We start from the raw sequence: 14,690 nt of genomic DNA, 5'->3' as shown, positions 1-14,690 counted from the left end.
ACTATGGTTATTTTGCTATCGCTAATTAAGTTCACCCTCTATGTTCTCAAAGTAGTCTCACAAAAATGCTCACTCTAATTCTCCTAATTCCAATATTCTTAAAGTTCATAGGCCATTTCTATTACATTGATATCAGAGCTATTGGTTTCTCTTTTCTTTCTTGAAAAGTTAGGTCCTTAGGTAGTACATGAAAGGTTAGGACTGATTATTGCAATAGGGTAAGTGGGATGTGGATCTATTATCTTGGTTGAGAAGGACTTAATTTGAGCTTCACCATTGGGAACTAAAGTCTTACTAATGGATCCTCTCGGGGCTTGCCTTTGGCTTAACCATTATTGAGCTACGAGAAAGCTCAACAGGAACCATAATCAACCGAGCAATGTTAGACCCTCTCCACTCCCAGGGGATTCACCGTGGAAAAATTATCGCACCATGTAAGTGCAGGGGAGGGGGTTTTTTACAAGTTACATAAGCGTATAAGTTAGGGGCAAGCCCCCAATAATTTATCTCCCAAGCTCAAAAATAAGGGAGGGGAGTATCATATTTGTGGGCGAGGGGGGGGGGGGGGGGGGGGGGGGGACTGACCTGACGATTACTTGTAACATTTAATCACCGGTGTACACTAGAACTCGGATGAATTTTGGGGAAGTTTTTTATCAGGTCACACATCAAATTTTGCATCAAGCCAGTCAAAGATAAGGACTGATTTGGAGTAGTTCAAGGGTTGATTTACACCAGCTTTGGATGGGTCATAATTGGAGTAGTAGCCAGAGTGTAGGCTGATTTAGAACATAGTTTGAAAGTCAAGATAAGAAACATTGAGGGTACATCTAGTTATCAATATAAGTGGCTCCTTAGTACGTTGCCAATCACTATGCTACACACTCTTTGATTAGTTTTACTCAGTTAGATCATGTGAGACCTAAATTTTATACGTAAGATAGGGGTATGATAGTTTCCTTCAGTGATTGTCGTATAAGTATGGAAAGAGGGTCATATTCCCTAATATGAGTCATATATAGGGGTTTTATCAAAGTTGTCTGCTTGCAGTGGTGTCCCGTTTTGTATGTAGAGTGAATCCCTCGGGTCTCCACTTGTCTTTGCAATCAATAGTGTCTAAACCACGGATGTGGCTGCTTGAGAACTGATTTTCAAACATTAAAAAGAGTAGTGACTAAGGTTTTTGAGGGTACCAAAGCACAAAGTAATATATACATAAGTTTAATTAGCATGGCTAACAATAACCAACAGAGTAGAATAAACATTGGTAACTTTGAATTTTCACATGAAGCTGCTAATGATGATGCCCCCATGTTTGTTAGCTACCTTGTTACTAGGTTGCAGCAAGCTATGGCCAACCCTGCTTTGCAAGCAAAAGTTACTCAACAACTTTGTGCTTATGGGATTTCCCTTACTCTCCAAGAGGAGAGAGAGCTTAGGATGCCTCTTGATGAGAACCCCAAAAACTTAGACTCTCTCCCATAAGAGAGGAGGAATCCAAAGAAAGCAAATCCCTAAGTTCCTTTGAAGATGTGGCTCCACAAAGACGGTGGTCTAAACGATTGCCAACTCCTCCCAAGAGGAAATGGTCAACTCACAATCCTTCTCCTCATCACTCCAAAAGGGAAGAGAGGAAACAAAGGAAGAAAAGGGTAAGAAAGAGGTCACCATCTTCTTCTTCTTCTTCACCTTCCTACCCTTACGACGAAAGCAATAGCTATTCTCCTAGAGAATACAAGAGGAGAGGACATCAAAAATCTTACCCTGCATGGCAAAGGTCCCAAAAGCTCAAGAAGTTCAAAGAGGGAGGAAAGAGTATCTCTTTTTTCACCTATGATGGCACCTTTGGTGCTACCAACAAAGTATTGGCCTTCATCCAGCAATTTGATGCGGCCTTTGGAGACGAGGTCTTCACGGAGTCCTCCAAGATACACCATGTAGCTATGCACTTCCAAAAATCTGTTTGTCAATGGTGGGCTAGCCTTCGTGGAAACACAAAGAAGACCCAAAAGACATGGAAAACTCTACAAGTTTCCATCATGAAGCAATTCTTCTACAAGTTTCCATCGCTTGCAATTCCTTGCAAGCGATGCAAAGGAACAAGTGATTACCAAATGGTGGAGTTTGAAGCTTCTCTCCTATGAGTCTATCCACAAATATGTGGACAAGTTTTGGGATTTACATCTCAAGTCTACTGTCTTTCAAAAGGTAGACTTTGTCGAGAAAAAGCAATAATTTTGTGCGAAATTAATTGAAGAGATGGCCGATTACGTCAACTCCCAACAACCCGGTTCTATCACCGAAGTAATCCACCACACAATGGTTGCTTTGTGCATCAATTTCCAAAGGGGCTAGAAGGAATTTCAAGCCCATGGAAAGCAAAGACAAAAGTGATGCAAAGGGAAAACCAATACCCAAAATTCTTCCCAAGGCAATTTCAACGACAACAACAACAATTGGTCCAAGGAGAAGGAAGTTTACAAAGGTAAAATTAAACTCTCCTAAAAAGCTTGAAGCTTTTAGTAAGGACTGCAAATGTTTTAAATGTGGGGAGCAACGACATGGCTATCGTTCTTGCCCCAAGAGAAATTTCCGCAATGAGACTCCTAGATCTTCCACTAGCAAAGCTCCAAAAACACTATTTTATATAATTTGGGAAAATCCCATTTCCCAAATGCTACATTAGCATGTTAGATGTCTGTTGTTCTACTTTTATGATGCTCAGTTTGCTTTTAGTTTAGAATAAATTTCAAGATTCTACCTCTCAATTTGGTTTCTCTTCTATAAATTCTATAAATAAACTACTAATAAGTTCTTGCAAAAGGATTATCAATCAATAAATTCTTTCAAAACTTTAGTGAAAGTATTTAAAGATGGCATCTTTAAAAAAAAGAGTTGTCCAACGATAAGATGACTACTAAGCAACATATAGGTTTATTGTGCCAATAACAACTCTTATCATAATATCAATGACCTTAATTCACTTGGACTTGTACAACAAAATACTAAACTTATTGACTTTGCATGACTTTCAAGATTCAATTACACTATAGCATGTTATAGCACCATAACTAACATTTAACAATTGGAAAACCTTAATAGTACTATAGAGTACCCTATGGCCCTAAGACCATAAGATGACACATATGACACCTATAGTGCCATTTGGTTTTTTTTTTGACCCTATAATGTTACACGAGACACTTATAAAAATAAAATGTAATGGTTTCAAGTTTCAATTACACTATAGTATCTAATAACACCATAACTAACATTTAGCAATTGAAAAACCTGAACAAGAATATTAGAGTACCCTATGGCCCTAAGAACATAAGATGCCACATATGAAACTATATTCTTTTGTGACCCTATATTGTTCTATGAGACACTTACATAAATAATTTTTTATGGATCTAACTACGAATTTTTTTTCTTGACATATGAATACAATATAAGAACTTTCCATCTAAGTTTGTGGAAAGTGGAGTCTATATTAATATGCTATATTTGACCCCTTAGTACATGCTTTAAAACTTTAATAGAGAATTCTAGAGATGTTGTCTCAATGAAAAGAGGTGTTTAGAAACACCATTCAATGTGACTAATAAAAATTTTATACATAGATTATGCCAAATCATATGAATTGTAGACACAAAGAATACTAACAACTTAATTCATAAAATTGATGGTCTTGATCTCATGTAAAACAAAGTATGGTATCTCCAAGACAAAGGGTGTTAAACAAACACCGTTTTTGTAGTGTTGTCATTCTTGAATAACATTTTGGTAGTTTATATCACCCAAAAAAAAAAACTAAGAAGGAAACCATAAATATATTCTAGAATTATTAAACCACTAGATTGACAATTTTATTTAAATAAGAAAAGTATCCTCACAATATGATGCACCTTATAAATCCAAATCTTTGTCACTTTTCAAGCTATTCCACATATGTTCTCATGAAATAAAAAGTTTAAAAAGTATATACAATGCCAAAAGTTTTAGGGGTTGATCTTTAGGATACATGATTAGAACACTAGAGATAAAAGAAAGTTTCAACTCTCTTTCTTTAGATTTTGAATCCTCTAAAACATTATTGTTCAAAGCCTATGTTCATGTGTACGACATATGTTCACACACACATTTGCAAGAACTATAGCAAGGACTTTTATATTTACACCCTATGGCCCTAGGGTCATAGGGTGCCCTCTATATTATTGACACCTTATAGCCTTATGACCATAAGGTACTTTTCTCTATACCTAAGGACCACTAGCTCATCTTCTTGCACCTTTATGTTAAGAAGAAGCCCTATGGATGTAAGGCCATACGGTGCCACATACATCCACACACAAAACTACAGGAACTACAACAAGGGCCTTTGTGTTTTCACCATAGGGCCCTAGGGTCATAGGGTGCACTCTATATTAACATCTTATAGTCATATGGCCATAAGGTGCTTCTTCTCTCCTAGAGAACCTTAGACTCATCTTTTTTCACCTATATTTGGGAACCTTGTGGTCCGAGGGCCATAGGGTGTTTTCTATGTACTAATAGAAAGTGCACCTCATTTCCATAAGGTGATCTATTTTGAGCCATTGGGCCTTTACATTTCCATTCTATGGCTGCCCTACAGTCATAGCGTGTCCTCTATATTTGCACTCTAGGTCCTTATGCATCTTTTTGCATCCTTATGTTACCAAGTGTAGTATATGAAAAGTATCTAATGGGTATGTACTGACACCCTCTGGCTAGGACCAAAAGCTCATCTTTTTTCACCTTTACATTAAGAAGGAACCCTATGGCTATAAGGTCATAAGGTGCGACATACATCCATACACAAAATTACAATAACTACTACAAGGGCCTTTATATTTGTGCCATATGACCCTAGGGTCATAGAGTGCCCTCCATATTAATATCTTATAGTCTTATGACCATAAGGTGATTATGACCATAGTCTCATCTTTTTGCACCTTTGTATGGGCACCCTATGACCATAGGCTCATCTTTCTGTACTTGTATATGGATTCTCTCTGGCCCTAGGGACATTGATTTCTTTCTATATACTAAGTGGAAAGTGTTCTCTATATACTAAGTATAACGTGCACCTCATGTCCGTAAGGTGGTCTATTTTGAACCATTGGGTCTTTATATTTTGATCATATGGCCCTACTGTGATATGTGCTCTCTATATTGGCACCTTAGGTCCTATGGTCATAGTCCTATGAAAATAGGCTCATCTTTTTCACCCTTATGTTACCAAGGAATCTTATGACCCTAAGGCCATAGGTGGTCAAGATGTCTTATGTACTACATACAAGAGCATTATGTAGTACACCTTAGGTCCTATTTTCATAGTCCTATGAAAATAGGCTCATCTTTTTCACCCTTATGTTACCAAGGAATCTCATGACCCTAAGGCCATAGGTGGTCAAGATGTCTTATGTACTACATACAAGAGCATTATGTAGTACATGCAAAACTCACTCAATGTTTTTTGCACCTCTTTGGTAACAAGGAAGCTTATGGCCCTAAGGCCATAGCATGATCTTTATGTACTCAACAAGGAACCCTACTGCCTTAAGGCTAAAGGGTCTATGTTCTACATATAAGAGCCTTACATACTACATATATAATTCACCTAATTTCTCTGTACTGGCGTGCTATGTATGTTAGTGAGGAACTCTATTACCCTATGTTAGTGGTCATAGGGTGCCCTCTATATTGACACCATATAATCCTATGACCATAGAGTTCTCTTTATGTTATTGATGAATTTATGACACCTTTATGTTACCAAAGAACCCTATGGCCCTAAGGTCGTAAGGTGGTCAAGTTTCTTTGTGTACTACATACAAAATCCTTATGTATTGCATACAAATATTATATTAGATACAAGATTATATTGCATACATGTAGCTAGGTCATATTAGAACACAATTGTAACGTTGATATTTTGAAATGATAACAAATAACTCATCTGAACAATTTCACTCCAACTCATATGATCATGCAACCACAAATCAAATTGTGTCTAATAAACAATGAGCACATTCTACACATAGCACTCAATGGATTATCTGACACTTTTGCGGTACATTCTAGAAAGAGAACCTTTTTTGTCTTATGTACTCAAGGTCATAGGGGTTTGAAAAGATTTACCCTTTTCCCTAAAAGGCTTAGGCCTTCCTTTTTAGCTACCAATAAATTGAGCCTAAGTGTGAACTAAGAAGCTTAGGCTTAGACTTTTCTTATCTCGACTTCGAGTGGGAATTCTAGTAGTGCTAGATGAGGCACCATTCTCTTCGTCAAGAAGACGAGGAGCTTCTGGTAGTCTCTCTGTAGAATAGGTTTTTCCTAAACAAACCAAATTTATCTCCTCCCACTCTGTAACAACCTTGGATACATTATTGTAAAGTTCATGACCTTGCACTATGGGTGCTTGTCCATACAAACAAGATCGTGTAAACATACGAATGTTGCTGACATGATGTAGAGGTTTGGTATATGGTAGTAGCTCCCCAAGAAGGATATTATCCTTCTCATCAACCTTAAATGATGGTGGAAATATACAATTCAGTGCAGGATTAACGCATCCCTTTAATGGTGCATCATCTATAAGAAGCATTCTTTTTAAATCAATCCCAAATTTTGTTGATGCAATAGCCAAAGGTTTGAAAAGTGCCTCTACTCTAGGATTTTCGGGGCAAGTGATTCTTGATTCTACACATTCTTGACATTGGCTTTGCCCCCAAATCATAAAGAATCGAAACCTTTCTCCAGCTTCCTTCTCTAAAATCTTGATGATGTCCATAACATGTGTATCATTAGATGCTAACTATATCCCTACATTGGACATGCTTAGGAGACTCTTTAAAAACTCAATGCATCTTGGAAGCAAAACAATATACTCATGTTCGAAATTTAAGCTCTTCATTTTCTTGGACTTTTGTCAACAACGCCTTAAGAGAAATCCGCACAAGCTCAGTATTATAGTCAGCATTGGTCCATCATTGGATGAAAGATTTGGCTCACCATGCACTCTAGTGCTCAAATCTTGAGCTACTAAAATGTTTTTAGCAGATTCTTCTTGTGTCCTTCTATATGTTCTGGAACTTGCATCATCTTCCACTTCCATTATATCACTCAAATTTCTCCCCAACAATTGCAATGGTTGACCTTCAAAAACTTGTATTTCTTTTTCATCATCTTTAGAAGCTCTTTGCTTCAAATGGGGAGCGATATACTCTTTTTCAATCTGGTCAATAGCTTGAGCATCCTTTGTACCAATGAACTCACATGAAACATTGTCAATCACGATATCTTGTTGAAGAACTGCAAGTTTAAACAACACCTATTTTTAGCTTTGGAAATACCTACAATCCTGATGGATTTTTGTAGTCACGTGCTTAGAAAAAAATACTTAGTATCCAAATGATAAATTTAATATCTGAAACTTAAATTGCAATGGTTTATGTACTACATGAAAAGTTCACTTAATGGCTCTATACTAGCATCCTATGGCCCTAAGGCCATAGGGTTCTCTCTATGTTAGTGAGGAACCTTATGGCCCTAGAGTCATACGGTGCCCTCTATATTGACATTCTATAGTTCTATGACCATAATGTGCTCAATTTTATGCCTAAGGAATATAGGCTGATCTTTTTGCACCCTCTGGCCCTAGGGCCATTTGATCCTCTCTATGTTAGTGAGGAACCATATGGCCCGAAAAGAGTAGTACATACTATTTGAGCCATTGGGACCATAGGCTCATTATATTGCACATCAATATTGGCACCCTATGCAATAGGGCCACACGCTACTTTCTATGCTAATTAGGAACCCTATGGTCACCAAAGTGACCTACAAGAGCATTATGTACTACCTACATAGTATATCTAATGGTTCTTAGGCCATTAGGTGTACATAAATTTTATGGCCTTCAGAACTTAGGGTGCCCCTAGGTACCTATGTAGAGCCTATATGACCATAAGGTGCTCTCTTTTGAAGCTAAGGACCATACGCTCATCTTCTTTTCACCTATGTACTAGGACTCTAGGGTCATGGGTGCTCTTCATGATAACAAGAAACCTATGGCCCTAAGGCCATAGGGCGCTATTTATGTTAGCAATGAGCTCTATGGCACCAAGGCCATAGGGTGGTCATGTTGCTTTATGTACTACATACAAGAGCCAAGGGATTTACACCTTGGTTTTTGTGATGTATGACCCCTATGATCCTAAGTCCATAATTTGTTATATGTTCTTATACAAGCTACTTATAAAGTGTGGACAACAATCAACACCTTATGAGTATAAGGAAACCAACCTTTTATGGCAACTTCAAAAAATGTATAAGCACCTTAGGATATAGGCTAAACTATTTGACACTCCTAATTATGATTCTTTAATGTTTCTTAGAGTCAACACCCTATGGCCTTGAGGCCACAAGGTACCATAGGAGCCATATGCTTTTCACCCAATGATCACACCACCCTATGGCCCTAGGCCTTAGGGTCATTGATTCCTCTAAATTCTTCAGAGGATACATACGATTGCCAGCCTATGGCCTTAGAGTCATAGGGTGGCATGTCTACAAAGAATGTTACGGCCATATGACTTGTCTTCTATGAAGTACCCTATGATCCATAGATCATAGGGTGCTTTGACAAGACCCCTAGCCTAAGGTGGTACAAAGTAAAATGTGTCATAATAAACATCACATCATCACACAACCTAAAAGTGCTACATAGTATATTTTATAACGACATAGCCTTACAATATTACATCATATATCTTATGGTCACATAACTAAAGGGTTCTCTTTGTAACCATATGTCCATGTGTTATTTAAACATTTAAATTGAGCTCGTCTATTTTGAAAATACTTTAATTCACAAGCATACATATCTTAGGGCCACATGGTTAAATGGTGCTCTTTGCCACCATATCTCCATGTGATATTTACACACTTAAATTTAATTCATCAAATTTGAAAAAACTCTAATTCACAAGCATACATGAATATTTTTCAAAAGAAAACAAAATCAATGTTTAAGATTACAAAATCAAAGAATAACAAAAATATCAATGATCTATGTATCATGGGAGAATTGTCAATGGTTGACCTTCAAAAACTTGTAGCTCTTTGTCATCATCTTTAGAAGCTCTTTGCTTCAAATGGGGAACGATATACTCTTTCTCGATAGGTTCAATAGCTTGAGCATCCTTTGTACCAATGACCTCACATGAAACATTGTGAATCGCAATATCTTGTTGAAGAACTGCAAGTTTAAACAACACCTACTTTTAGCTTTGGAAATACCTACAATCGTGATGGATTTTTGTAGTCATGCGCTTAAAAAATAATATTGAGATTCCGAATGACAAAATTAATACTTGAGAATTAAATTGCAATGCTTTACATACTACATGCAAAGTTCACTTATTGGCTCTATACTAGCACCCTATGGCCCTAGGGCCATAGAGTGCTCTCTATGTTAGTGAGGAACCTTATGGCCCTAGGGTCATACGGATTCCCTATATATTGAAATTTTATAGTTCTTTGATCATAAGGTGCTCAATTTTATACCTAAGGACTATAAGCTCATCTTTTTGCACCTCAATAGTGACACCATCTAGTCCTAGGGCCATATGGCCCTACAAGAGTAATATGTACTACATACATGTACCTCATGTCCATAAGGTGCTCTATTTTGAGCTATTGGGACCATAGGATCATTATATTGCATATCTATACTGGCACCCTATGGCCCTAGGGCTAAAGGGTGCTTTCTACTCTAATTAGAAACCCTATGGTCACCAAAGCGGCCTACAAGAGTATGTACTACCTACATAGTACACCTAATGGATCTTAGGCCATTAGGTGTACATAAGGTCACCTAGGTACCTATGTAGAGCTTTTATGACCATAAGCTGCTCTCTTTTGAAGGTAAGGACATTTGTGTTAACAAGGAACCCTATGGCCCCACAAGGCCATAGGGTGGTCATGTTGATTCATGTTCTACATACAAGAGCCAAGGTATTTCCACCATGGTTTTTGTGGTGTATGACCCCTATGATCCTAAGGCCATAATTTGTTATATGTTCTTCTACAAGCTACTTACGAAGTGTGTTCTACAATCAACACCTTATGACCATAAGGTCACTAGCAAGACACTTTGGATCCCTTTTTTTGACAACTTAAAGCCTCTTAGGCTATAGGATAAACGTTTTGCCACTCCTAATTAGGATTCTTTAATGTTTCTTAGAGTCAACACCCTATGGCCTCAAGGCCATAGGGTACTATACGAACCATATGCTTTACACCCACTGGCCACACCACCCTATGACCCTAAGCCTTAGGATCATGGGTTCCTCTAAATTATTCAGAGGCTACAAATAATTGTCACCCTATGGCCTTAGGGCCATAAGGTTGCATGTCTACAAAGAATGTCATGACGTTACAACATGTATACAAAGAATGTTATGATGTTACAACCATAGGACTTGTCTTCTATGAAGTACCCTATGATGATAGGGTTTTAACAAGACCCCTAGCCTTAGGTGGTATAATGTAAAATGTGTTACAATAAACATTGTATCATCACAGGGTGCTCTTTGCCACCATATGTCCATGTAATATTTACACACTTAAATTTAATTCATTTAATTTGAAAATACTCTAATTCAAAAGCATACATAAACATTTTTCAAAAGAAAACAAAATTTATGTCCAAGATTATAAAATCGATGTTCAAGGCTATAAAATCAAAGAAAAACAACAATCCAAATATCAATGATCTAAATATCATGGGAAATTTGAAAATAGCCAACTTAACATGTTCTCTGTAGAAGTTCTAGAATGGCATCAACACTTTCATCTAATGGATCGTCAATTTCTTCATTCTCTAAATCTTTGCAATCATCATTCTTTGGATTAGAGACATCAAGATCTTTTTCTTGGGGCTGTAGAATTAACTCAAGCACAACTACTGAGGCTGAGTCTGCAACCACTGCCATTGAAGGAGTTTCAAATAAACTAGCTTCAATTATTTTTGGAGCCTCTAGAGGTACAAGTGAAAACCTTTCATGCTCCACATTTCAAGTGTTATCACCAATTGAGGGAGCCTCACTCCCCTTTGGAGTCTTATTCTGCTTGGCTTCACTTATATCTTCATTTTTTTGCTTCTCTACTTTTCTTTGTCCTCAATTTGGTTAAATAGTGACTAACTTTCTTGAAGCCTTCAGTGCACATGTCTATAAAATTCTTACTTGGAGTGTCCTCTTTGATCTCTATCCACCTTGGTTTTACCATTGTCTCTCCATCATTGTTAACTTTCAGCAATTCTTGAGCAAAGGTCGTGGGCTTTAGCAAGTAGCAATCACCATTGAGTACTTTTACACCAAGACATAGGGACATATCAAGATCTAAACAGTCTTTCTTTATCTCCTTGACAATTCCACAGTCTATGAAGGGAGACTGCTCTTTATCTTTAAAGAACAAGTGGACTCTCTCATTAGATCCACCATTTGGTATGTGAAAATCTAGATACCACAAACTTGGAGTGGAGCCCGTTGCATGAACTGACTTTGGCATTCCTTTCTTTATAGAGGTTTGAGCCATATTTCTCTAAGCATAACAATATAACTTTTTTTTTGGTACATTAGCTAGGAACCCTATAGCAGTTTGTACTACATAAAAACTCTCCTAAATGGCCCTAAGGCCATTGGGTGGCCTAGGTGCCCATGTAGAGCCTCTATGTTGACACCCTATGTCCCTAGTACCATAGAGTGATCATTCTTTTGCACCTTTATATTCACACATGGGTAAGAAAATGCTATTGGTCAAACAATAAACTACCTCACACTCTCTAGTCATGACCAATCTCTGCACACCTGGTTGAGGTGTACAGAGCTAAGGACCACTGGGTCATAATCTCGTCTTTATCGGTCAAATCCTATGTCCATGTGTGTGAAATACGTCCACACACAAAATCTCCCGGAACTATAGCAAGGGCTTTTATATTTACATCTTATTCTCTAGGGGCATAGGGTACCCTCTTTATTATTGACACTTTATAGTCCTATGACGATAAGGTACTTTGCTCTATGCCTAAGGACCACAATCTCATCTTCTTGCACCTATATGTTAATAAGGACCCCTATGGCCATAGGCCATAAGGTGCCATATACATACACACACAGGACTGTGGGAACTAAAACAAGGGCCTTTGTATTTGCACCCTATGGGTCACTGAGGTGCCCTTAACATCTTATAGTCCTATGGCCATAAGGTGCCTTCTTCTCTTCTTTCCTTACGTTAACAAGGAACCCTATGGCCCTAAGGCCATAATGTGATCAATTTGCCTTAGGTAATACATACAAAGACTTATGTACTAGGGTTCTGTACTAGAATCATAAGGCCAAAAAGTTCTTGTTTATTAGCAAGAAACCCTATGGCCCTAAGGCCATAGAGTGCTATGTTTGCTATCTAGAAACCCTATAGCCCCAAGGCCACAAGGTACTCCACAGGGAAACCCAAGCCATCCTTTTTCCTATGGCCATATCGCTCTTTGGCCATGGATCTTCTTCTTCACATAGAGGGTATCCTATGGCCTTGGGGCCATAGGGCAACCCTCTATGTGAAAAAGAACCATGATGGACTTAGGTCCCCCCTATAGAGCCTCTATCTTGGCACCCTATTTCCCTAGGGCCATAGGATTTACTCTATGTGAAGAAGGAACACGTATGGACCTACCAATGGAGCCTCTATCTTTCCAACCTATGACCCTAGGTACATAGTGTGTCTTCAATGTTAAAAGGAACCCTATGGCCTTAGGGACATAGGGTTTCTATTAGCATAGAGGACGCCGTATGGCCCTAGGTTGAGAGGGTGACAAGATAGAGACTCCATAAGGACACCTAGGCCACCCTATGGCCCTAAGGCCATAGGGTTTCTTCTTCACATAGAGGGTAGATATCTAGTAGAGCCTCTAACTTTGCACCATGTAGCCCTAGGACCATAGGGTGGCCAAGGTTCCCCAGAAGAGTCTTTACCTTGGCACCTTGTAGCTTTAAAATTGAAGCCCATTTAGACTCCTGAGCCATCTCATGATTTTTTTGAAGCTTTACTTTAGCAATCCAAGCTTCCATGGATAAGCTAATATGAACCCTATGACCTTAGGGACATAGGGTGATCAAGGTGCCCTAAGGTAGCTCTTGTAGAGCCTCTATGTTGGCACCCTATGGTCCTAGGGTTTTTTAATGTGGAGAGCCTAGGATGGCCAAGGTGCCCCAATTGAGTGTCTACCTTGGTACCTTATGATCCTAGGGCTACAAGGTTTAGTCTTTGCAGAAGGAACCCTATGACCCTAGGGTCGTAGGGTTTATTCTTATGTCAATAAGTAACCATATGCTCCTAGAGCCATAGGATGGCCAAGATATCCAATAGAGCCTCTAACTTTGAACCGTGTAGCCCTAGGACCATAAGGTGGCCAAGGTTCCCCAAAAGAGTCTTTACCTTAGCACCTTGTAGCCCTAGGGCATATGAAGAAGGAACCCTATGGCCTTAGGGACATGTAGTGACCTAGGTGTCCTTGTGGACCCTCTATGTCCAAAAAGAACCATCATGGCCATACAGTCATAGGGTAGCCTAGGTGTCTTTGTGGAGCATCGATCTTGGTACCCTATGGCCCTAGCTATGGCCGAGGGGTCATAGGGTGTCTTCTTTATTATGGCACCATAGGGGTCTAGGACCATTGTTGTCCTCTATGCTAATAAGAACCCTATGGCCCTAAGCCCATAGGGTGGTCAAGGTGCCCTAAGGTACCTCTTGTAGATCCTCTATGTTGCAACCCTATGGCCCTAGGGTTTTATTTATGTGAAGAGCCTAGGATGGCCAAGGGGCCCCAATAGAGTGTCTATGTTGGCACCTTATGGTCCTAGGGCCACAAGGTTTAGTCTGCATGAAGAAGGAACCCTATGACCCTAGGGTCGTAGGGTTTACTCTATGTCAAGAAGGAACCATATGGTCCTAGGGCCATGTGGGAAGCTTCATATGAAGCCTAGAGAATCGAGATAGGGTGTCACTACCTTGGGCCAGTGGGGAGTGGCTTAGGTGTCCTTTTTGAGCCTCTATCATGGCACCCTATGGGCCTGATGCCATAGGATGTCCTCTATGTTAATAGACACCCTTTGGAATTATGACCATAGGGTGGCCAAGGTGGCCTAAGGTCCCCCCTTGTAGAGCCTCTATCTTGGCACCCTATGGCCCTAGGGCATAGGATTTACTCTATGTGAAGATTGAAGCATGTGTCCGTAGGGCCATAGGGTGGCCAAGCTACCCCAATGGAGCCTCTATCATGGAACTTTATGGCTCTACATACATAGGGTATTCTCTGTGTTCTCTACATACCGTATCATTGTGGACCCTCTATATTGGCACCTTATGGCCCTAGGGCCATAGGGTGTCCTCTATGATAATAGGAACCGTATGGCTCTAAGGCCATAAGGTGGCCAAGGTTCCCTAAGGCTCCTTAAGGTGCCTCTTGTAGAGCCTCTATCTTGGCCCCTTATGGCCTTAGAGTTTAGCTTATGTGAAGGATCCCTATGGCTAGGGCCATAGGGTGGATAAGGTGCCCTTAGAATAGAGCCTCTAGCTTAAAAGCCTCTAGTCCTAAGGACAAT

General features: G+C 39.3%; 1 protein-coding gene across 5 annotated transcripts in view; it reads left to right on the top strand.

The window, feature by feature from the left end:
- LOC147436102 (uncharacterized) overlaps window positions 1-14,690 on the top strand; it is a 101,800-nt gene that overhangs the window by 43,285 nt on the left and 43,825 nt on the right. The window contains exon 2 of one of the 5 annotated variants that reach the window (XR_015185157.1): window positions 10,977-11,074. The exons of the other annotated variants lie outside the window; for them this stretch is intronic. The gene's annotated coding sequence lies outside the window, so the exon portion shown is untranslated. The remainder of the gene's footprint in view (window positions 1-10,976; window positions 11,075-14,690) is intronic. 5 annotated transcript variants of the gene reach the window in all.

The sequence above is a fragment of the Adiantum capillus-veneris genome, chromosome 18 (assembly GCF_014529385.1).
Source record: "Adiantum capillus-veneris isolate H3 chromosome 18, ASM1452938v2, whole genome shotgun sequence".
Lineage (NCBI taxonomy): Eukaryota > Viridiplantae > Streptophyta > Polypodiopsida > Polypodiales > Pteridaceae > Adiantum > Adiantum capillus-veneris.
The sequence above is the reverse complement of the archived record's forward strand: the minus strand, read 5'-3'. Positions and strand labels throughout refer to the sequence as shown.